The sequence below is a fragment of the Cebidichthys violaceus genome, unplaced genomic scaffold (assembly GCF_023349555.1).
Source record: "Cebidichthys violaceus isolate CVI_PGR_0920_01 unplaced genomic scaffold, fCebVio1.0.p SCAF_7, whole genome shotgun sequence".
In the NCBI taxonomy this organism is placed as follows: Eukaryota; Metazoa; Chordata; class Actinopteri; order Perciformes; family Stichaeidae; genus Cebidichthys; species Cebidichthys violaceus.
Window position 1 is genome coordinate 9614777 of NW_027176927.1, and position 8985 is coordinate 9623761.

Below are 8985 nucleotides of genomic sequence, written 5' to 3' on the forward strand. Positions count from 1 at the left end.
AAAAGTAAGAAAGGGTCGGCAAACCCCACAGCTAGCAGCCCTGACCCAGCAAGGAAAAGGATTTCTACAAACGTTATTTCTGGCTGACAACGTCGGAGAAGCGTTGCACATTTTATGGCTAAGAATGCGTTTTATTTGCAACTGAGCGTCTTGGTGTTTGGAGCTACGCTGGATTTGCTAACCAAGGCAGCAACACGACACCATAGCACGACAGGACACTTAAAAGCTACGGTGCTTTGAAAACTTTTGCTGAGACCTGAGTGGATCTACAACTCAACGAACACGTTCACAGGAGGACCTCTTACGGGAACTGAACCGCACCGATGTTCTGTACAATGCGGTATTAAACTCTTCATTAACAAAGAACAGAGGATGGACTTTGTCTTTAAGTGAACAGCAGCTTTGGTAAGTGAACTGTGTTTGTTTTTACATCTGCAGTAGTGTTACTATTGTGTTCATGTGTCTATGGTGTCATTTTTATCATATGGTTAATATTGTTTCTTATGATGTGAATAATATCTGAATGGCTCGTGCTCTTCAGTGTGTGGTGGAATGCGTGTTTTAACACCGCAGTGTTGCTGGATTGATTTGTTGCTTTGTTGTCATATAAATATATGTGACTGGTTCTTGTGAGTTTGTTTTTGTCATTGTGTTAATTACATTGATTTTAACGATATGCATATATGCGTTAATGACGAAGAATCCCGTCATGTGCGTATTCATGTATCTGTTTTCTTTAACAAAGCAGGAATTATGGTCTGGAGAAATGAGGATTGTGTGGTGATTGCTTTAGCCCTGTTTGAATCAGTAGGGAACAGCTAAACACTGCGGGGAGAGTTTGTAGCTTGTGAGCTGCTGTTGGTTTTCCTGCTAAGCAAATTTAGCATAGTGTGCATCCCAGAACACACGTGCCGTGTACAATGTTACGTTGAGTGGGTTGAGTAGGTTGAGTGCAGTGGCTCCACCGAAAGAACATAATATTGCCCACAATTTAAGCCTCTCTATTTTCCAAATGCACTAGTATTATTCAAATGTAATGTTCGGTTCGTAAGACTCGTACCGACCGGTTCACTATGAATATGTGTATTGTTACACCACTAGAAACAAATAACCGTAGCTGTGGCGTCATAATGAGGTTATTAGGAGGGGGTTTAACTGTAGGACAGCACAGAAGGCCCAGGTATAAAATGCACGGCCCGCCACTGATATAAATGTATAGATATTAGGGCTGGGCAAGTTAACGCGTTATTATCGCGTTAACGCATTGATTAATTAACGCCGACAATTATTGTAATGCACATTAACGCAGTCATTCTATTTTTTTTTTTAAAGTCACTGGCAACAGTGAAGGGAGGCTTTGGCAGACTACGTTGGATGCAGCGTGGGGGAGAAGTATAGATAAACTAAAGCAAGACAAGTTAACAAATGCCACAGAGAAGTGGATAGATACAAACTGCAGGACGATTAGTATTGTGGAAGATGTCGGTCTGAGGAACGTTCTTAGGATCGCACGTATGACGCACTATCACAAGAAGAATACACGAGTTGTATGAAAAGAAAAGGACTACAAAAGAGATGGCGTTACAACATGCACCAGCTGTTGCTCTCACCGGAGACTACTGGACATCGCCGGGTAACCATCATCACCTGAGCGTTACGGTGCATTATATTGATGAACAGTGGGAGCTGCATTCACATGCTCTGACTGTCATGAAAACAGAAGACACACATTTTGATGAAACGTGCGTGGAACATTTGATTTATGTTGCACAGCAGTGGAACGTTTCAAATAAAGTCAGCACACTTAGCACAGATAGTGAAGAAATAGAACTGCTACTGTGTAAAGGGAATACTGCTGTTTAAAAGAACCTGATTTGTTTTAAGTGTTTGCAAATCAAATGTTATTGCACTTTTGTTCATATAGCAATACTTAAAATAAAAGTGTGCAATACACTACCTTTAATGTATTATTGAACTTTGCACATAACAATTAGATTAATCGCAGAAAATCTTGCGATTAAAATTGTAATCGTTGCCCAGCACTACTATATATACATACAGCAAGTGCATTTCCCAAATTGTTGGGTAAGTAGGTAATGTTGTAATCACTAATAGAAGGTGATAAAATAATGTAACTTTGTTTTTTAAAACATGATCAACTATGTAAGCTGGACTGTATGGGAGCACTTGTATTCATCAGTTTGAGACCTCAGCCTGGGAGGAGCACAGAGCATTGGGAATAGCCAAGGGTCATTTGGATCTCATTATGGGGAGCAAGAGTCATCTTCGCTCAGCCAGCACAGAAGCCCAGAGACTCATATCATTTCTGTGACTTCTAATCAGCATTATTACTATGAAAGCTTTTCTGGCACAGCGCATTCTCCAAGGCGAAACCCTCATTTGCGGTGAAGACGCACATCTGTATCGACGGCAACATGCCTTACATTGGAGTAGTGGACAGGTAATTAGTGAAAAGGTTTACCTCTTGCTTTTAAAGTGCGTCACTTATACGTTAATCCTATGGCCTCAAAAAAAAGTGAGTTCATACGAAATTGAAATTAATCTTTGATCACATTACTTGCAAACCCATTTATGGAGGGTAAGAAAAATAATCATGGCTTGGAGTGCTTCTCGGGACTAATAGTCTAGTGTGGTCTGAATGCCAGCAGTTTATTGTAATTTCCTCAACATGCCCTTCTAAAGAGGAATGCTCATTTTTCATGATTGTGACATGCTTTTTTTATGCCGGGTAAACTTTTCTATTTCTTTACAGCCATCGCGTCTCGAATGAACAGGCAACTGATGGCTGAGCTATTATGACTGTAGAGCTAAGCACTATTGTTGATTTATTTTTAATGAGTTTTTCAATTATGCAAGCAATAATACCCATTAGAAGTTATCCATGAGAGCCGGCTGTGGAGCAGGCCTGTGCTGTACAACTCCTGCTTTCAGCTGCCGCATAGTGAGACTCTTGGGCCATACTTTGAGACGAGGAGTCTAGACTCAAAAATATTTAAAAAACTTAAATCCATTTAAGTGTGGATGAAAGCACATTCTGTTCTGCTATTAGCATACCATTTTCTTCATTTTTATTGAAAAAAAAAGTTCAGTTTGGCTCCCAGGGGTGGCCAGCTATTTTACCTTTTTTAAAGAAAAGCTTTGTGTTTGTGTGTGTGTGTGTTTGTGTGTGTGTGTGTGTGTGTGTGTGTGTGTGTGTGTGTGTGTGTGTGTGTGTGTGTGTGTTTGTTGGTTCCTGACAGGAACATTAATCATTGACTGTGGGTAGACACAGATCAACGAGGAAAGCTTTGCGTCCAGCCCCTGCTGGCAACATTTCTCAGTCAGAGTACTGGAGTGACAGGCTGTAAATCAGGGTTTGTTTGTCGGATCAGTGGCAGGTTTGTCGGAGGCTAATGTCATAAACACTTGAATGCTGGGGGGCGGGGGGGGACAACAACAAAAAAAACACAATTCTTCTTACAGCTGTCTGCCACTGGTGTTGTGTTTTTAGTGCTTTACACTGCTCTTTAGGCTATGGTTAGTACATCATGTAACTTCAATGAGGAGAGAAACACCTGTGACAAAAACAATACAATTAGTGAAGTTGTAGTGGTTAAAATCAGAATCAGCTTTATTGGCCATGCACGCTTATGCATACAAGGAATTTGACTCCGGTTTTTCGTTGTTCTCTACGTATATACACAGAATTTACAATAAACAGGAAAGATGTAAGCACAAACATTTAACGACTATGTACAATATAAATATATATTCAAAAAGTGTATATATATACTGCATATATGAACATAACCCTATACAACAATGTAACAACAGGATCAATGGAATTAAGGTAATAGTGCAAAAAGAGGTAGCAGTGCAGTATGTCTGATTAAAGATTCAAGGATAATCTTTTGTCATTATGCAACACAGGGTTGCACAACGAAATGCAATTGCAGCCAGTTTTCTAAACAAGAAAAAATTAATTATTCCTGTGCATTTTTTTAATTTGATTCAGGAAGATGGCAAACAGCAACGACAAATCAATTTTCTGGGCAACATGGCCGACATATTCCCATAAAAAATTTGACATTGGAGAAACTTGTCCATCACAATAGATTATGTTTATAGTCCGCTTCCACTCGTCCCACTGCAGCCTTGTGACAGAGCCAGATCTCTGTAAAGAGATGAGCTCAACAGTCACAGAGTTCAACAGCGTTTTCCTAAGACCGGTCATTAGCCAGGCTGGTGGAATAGCTTTAGCTTCAGTCTCAGCTCTCTTCCCTCTGGAATCTTCTTTCAGTGGCGTTTGGTCTAGCAGGTCTGGCTGGGTGGTCGCCTGTAGGCAGTCATCTTCTCAAAGGTCTACTCACCATAAAGTAATCCGATCCCATGCTTCCTTCAACGATGTGATGTAAGTATTCTGTCATATGCCATTAGTGCTCCAGGTGGGTGGGAGGACTCACCCAAGAGACCGCTGTTCATGTCCATTGAATTATTTTGTCACGTGTGTCATTTGTTCTGTGTGTACGTGAGTCACTTGCTAGTCAAGTGAGTCGTTAGTCAGTCAAGTACAGTCAACCACAAGCTTTTTTTTTCAAGTTTATATTGAAAAGAGGCAATGCATGTAATGAGCATACTGACATGTTCTCAACTGACGCTAGATGGGAACCTAGGGTCTCAGTTTGAAGCTTAAGGCCACTGAACAAGCCTCGGTATTTGACGAGTTGTGAGAATGGGTGTGAATGTGTTGTAATGTGAGTGTGAATGGTTGTCTGTCTCTATGTGTCAGCCCTGTGATAGACTGTCGACTGTGAACCCCGCCTCTCGCCAAATGTCAGTTGGGATCGGCTGGATGGATGATCGGAGGCTGATAAGCTGATGTCTGCTAACTTGAAAGTAAAATTTGCTCAAGAGTCGGGTATCGAGGTATCCACCAGAACCAGGAGCGCGATATGCATTTCTGGATCAGGCAACTTTAAGATACTCTCTTGTCACAATATCTAATTCATGCAGAAGAGTCTGTCACAGGAAGCATTTAAAAAACTCATGTTTGATCAGTTGACTAATTTTTGGAAATATAGGAGTAGAATTCTGGTCATTGATTGGTGTTGTGGATAGGAGACAGATTTGAAATGTATTTACTAATCATAACCTTGTTTTTTTTTATTAGTGTACCATCAAAACACATTGTCTTGAGAATAAGATTTGTTTCAATGTTTTTCGGCCCAATTCTTTTATTATTTTCTATCTTGCATGCAACCATGATTTATGTATAATTCAGTACAATATTTGAAGAAAAAATACCTGGACACTAAAGTATTCTTAGCTTTTTATTAAGCTCAACCAATGTGATATTGTGTACATGTACACCAGCTTTTTTCTCCATAAGTGGATAAAGAAAACACTCTATTGACATCATTATTTACTCAAACCTCAAAATGTGAATCTTTAATTTCCATTATCACGATCACCAAAGGTCAAAAGCAATTCATTCAAACCATTTATAGCATACATCTATGAAAATGTATTTTTTGTAACTACATAAATGTGAAAAATACCATGTGTATTGTGGTGGTTTATAAATGTGGCCCCTGTCTGTGACACTAGCAGGCTGTGGTATGAAAGTGTGATATTTAGCCTTCTCCACTATAAATTCTGCTCTTCTTCATCTCAGAAAAAAACGACGGTGATGTTAGATTGCAAGTTGCATCATAAACTATCTTTACAGACAAGTCACTTTGCCTACAACATCTAGCAACCATTTTTAAATTACAGAAAGTCCTCAGCTGTGTAGCCCAAATGTATCCACACTCTTTTGTATTCATTAGCAGTATGGATGTACAGCTGCAGACTGTCTTGTGCCAGTGGTGAGTACACTGTTATCAACCTGTGACAGCTGTCTGGAATAAACTGGTCAAACATGAGCTCAGCATGTGTTCATTATCCTCTAGATGCTGGGTTAGTGTATGAAGTGGTATATGAGTATTGTATTGATCTGTGCAGCAGCGTTAGGGCCTCAACTTAAACAGTGAACACTGACTTCACTGGCCTCCTTGTTCATTTCCATACAACAGCATGTGCTGTCTTTGTTATTGTTCTTTTGAGTACGTGGGTCAGTTCATAACTGTGACCAGTCCTCAATGGAATCTGATACTGGCCACATTTAAATAACGTGAACAGCCAAACAAAAAAATGTGGATGGGTGTATTTTTTTAATTTATTCTTTTATTAAACTTAACTGAGTAGTTTTGTTAAACTCACATGAACATAAAAAACAAGGTAAATTACGTTGGAAGTTTATTTTGAAAAGACACTATGCATGTTACTTCCGTGGCTCGTTGGGTTGAGAGGCAACTGCAAGGTAAGTATTTTGATCCTTGGCTGATACGAGTCCTGTGCCGAAGTGTCCCTGAGCAAGACACTGAACCCCTAACCTCTCCCTGGGAGCTTCTCAGCAGCCCACTGCTCCCAATATGCTAGGGATGGGTTAAATGCAGAGGTCAAAGTTCATGTATATGTAAAAATACAAAAGGACGATTCTAATAAAGTTTAAGTTTTTAAGTAACTGACACGTCCAAAACTGACGCTAGCATGAAAGTTTGAAGTGTAGGGTCACTGACCAAGCGTCACTATTTGACAAGTTGGTACTGAGAATCTGTTATGTGTATTGCATGGCTTTGTCAATCAATTTGTTTCTAATGACTTAATAGCATTGTTTTGTGGCTTAATTCATGTCTCTTATATAATCATCGTTTTGGAGCAGACAGACACAGATAACCTGCTCTGTCTGTTTCCCTTTTACACAAGAGGCAAATTCACTTTTTTTTCTAAAATAATGATATAACAATCAGTTTGTTTATTCTTCAGATGATATTAGTTGCATAACTGAAAATGTTTTGAAAGAAGTAACATTTTGCCATGATGGTTGTTACTTACAGAAGTTTATTGTTGGGGTCTCCAGGAACTCCAGTCAGCAGTTCTTGTATATCAGATAGATTTGGTAGGGTTAATGTTGTCTTCATTTCAAAAATCTTCAGCAGCATTTGAAACGTTCAGGATAAAATTCAATCAGCCTGAACTGACTGTGTATCTCTGTAGCTGCCATAGCATAGATCAGCTACAGTACATAAAGTACATATATAGTACATGCAGAGCGTACCCATGCATCACCAGTGCACTGAATCTGCCTGCGAGGCATATGTAGCGAGGCACATCGTGATGTTATCTAGCTTTCTGAGTTCTTCCTGTGAGTCCCTCTGTGCACTTTGACCAGAGTACCTCCACATGTTCCACATATAGACATGCCAATGTAACGGTTCATTGTTGGAAACACACACTGCTTCCATGAGATCACTGGCAGTATTCCATGTGCTCTTACCACACGAATGACCTGGATCACGTTATAGATACATACACGATCCAGATGCTGATGTGCTTTAATAACCGCTTGTGGACTGATGTACAGCTTATCCCGGGGCAACCCGCTTCGTCTACGACAAATATTTGTAGTTTTCCCCGCTTCATTACTTCCTCCGTTTGAATCTAGACGATGGTAGAGGTTCTTCAGCAGAATCATACCGTTATAGACAGAAGCTGCTATTTTCAGCTGCATCTTATTGATTCTGTTTGATGAACACACATGTAGGTCCTGGATAGGATTATGCCTGGGGACAAATGCACAGGCAGAGCTATACGGAGAGAAACAGAGCGAGAGATGAGAGCGTATATGTCCGTTCATGCACAATCAGACTAATAGCATGGCAGAAACACACTGAGCCTTTATTTCCATGTAATTGGATACAGGCCTCTCCTGCAGATTAGATTTACAGTAATTAGTCTCATCATGTGGAGAGAACACAGCCAGTGTCTCTACATTGCATTATTAAGCATCCCTGTTAACACCAGTAAAACAATAAGGAGAACAACAACTAATACGTCAGCATACTGCAAAACTGCTCTGCATTATCAGGAAAAATATGCAGTTTCCTCCTCATGGTGTGTTTGGGGATTAAAATGGCTGGTGTTGAAGAAATAAAAGGGTGACAATGGGAGAAGGTCTGCTCCTGGTCCGAGCTGTTCCCTGTCGTTGGAACTGTTGTTGCAGAGATAAGCTCCTGGCTATTATAGGACAGGCCTGCATCCAGCCTGTCTGACGGGCCTTATCTCCTCCTGCTGTAATAAGCCAGCCACTCCGTCAGCCTGGACATGGATAAGGGTGTCGGTGTACAAGTGTGTGAGTTAGGGTTCGAACCAGTATGGGACTGAAACTGCAGATAGCTCATATTTGGATTCTTTTTTTTCATTGTCTACAAATTTGATACTTTAATGCCAAATGTGGAAAATTCATTTAGACTGTCATGGTAGAAAATAAAGACATTTGTAGCATCTACGGCACTTACACACATTTTGATGCCTGGGTTTAGGTACACTGCTTTCTGTCCATTACAGGAGTCACAAAACTCTTATTTGTTTCAAAGGGAGCCGAGGGGTTAGGTCACTGACGATGATCAGCTACACCCCCAGTTCATGTCTCGCTGGGTATATTGTTCCCTCATAAATGGGGACCTTGGATGAGGTGGGACAAACAAGTGGCGACCCATATAGCCAGACAAAAGTATGAGTATTAATTATTAGTCCAAGTATGGAGTATTATTAAAAAAAATAAAATCTGTTTTATGCTAACTGTTTTTGGTTGGTTTGAATTTTGCTTCGACGTCATCCGGCACACATTAGATTAGTTTGAACATGATTAGAGTATTTCTAGTGACTACCTTGCAATCGTGATTAAAGAAAAAAATTGTAAATCAGTGTGAATCAACTTTTATTGTCAACACATATACACTGCACAGAACACACAATCTAACCTCCGCCTTCCTAGTATTCGCAGCAGTGGGCAGCTACTAGTACCCGTGGGAGCAGTTTGGGGGTGTGGTGCCTTGCTCCAGGGCACTTCAGCAGTGCCTAAGATGCAAACTGGCACCTCTC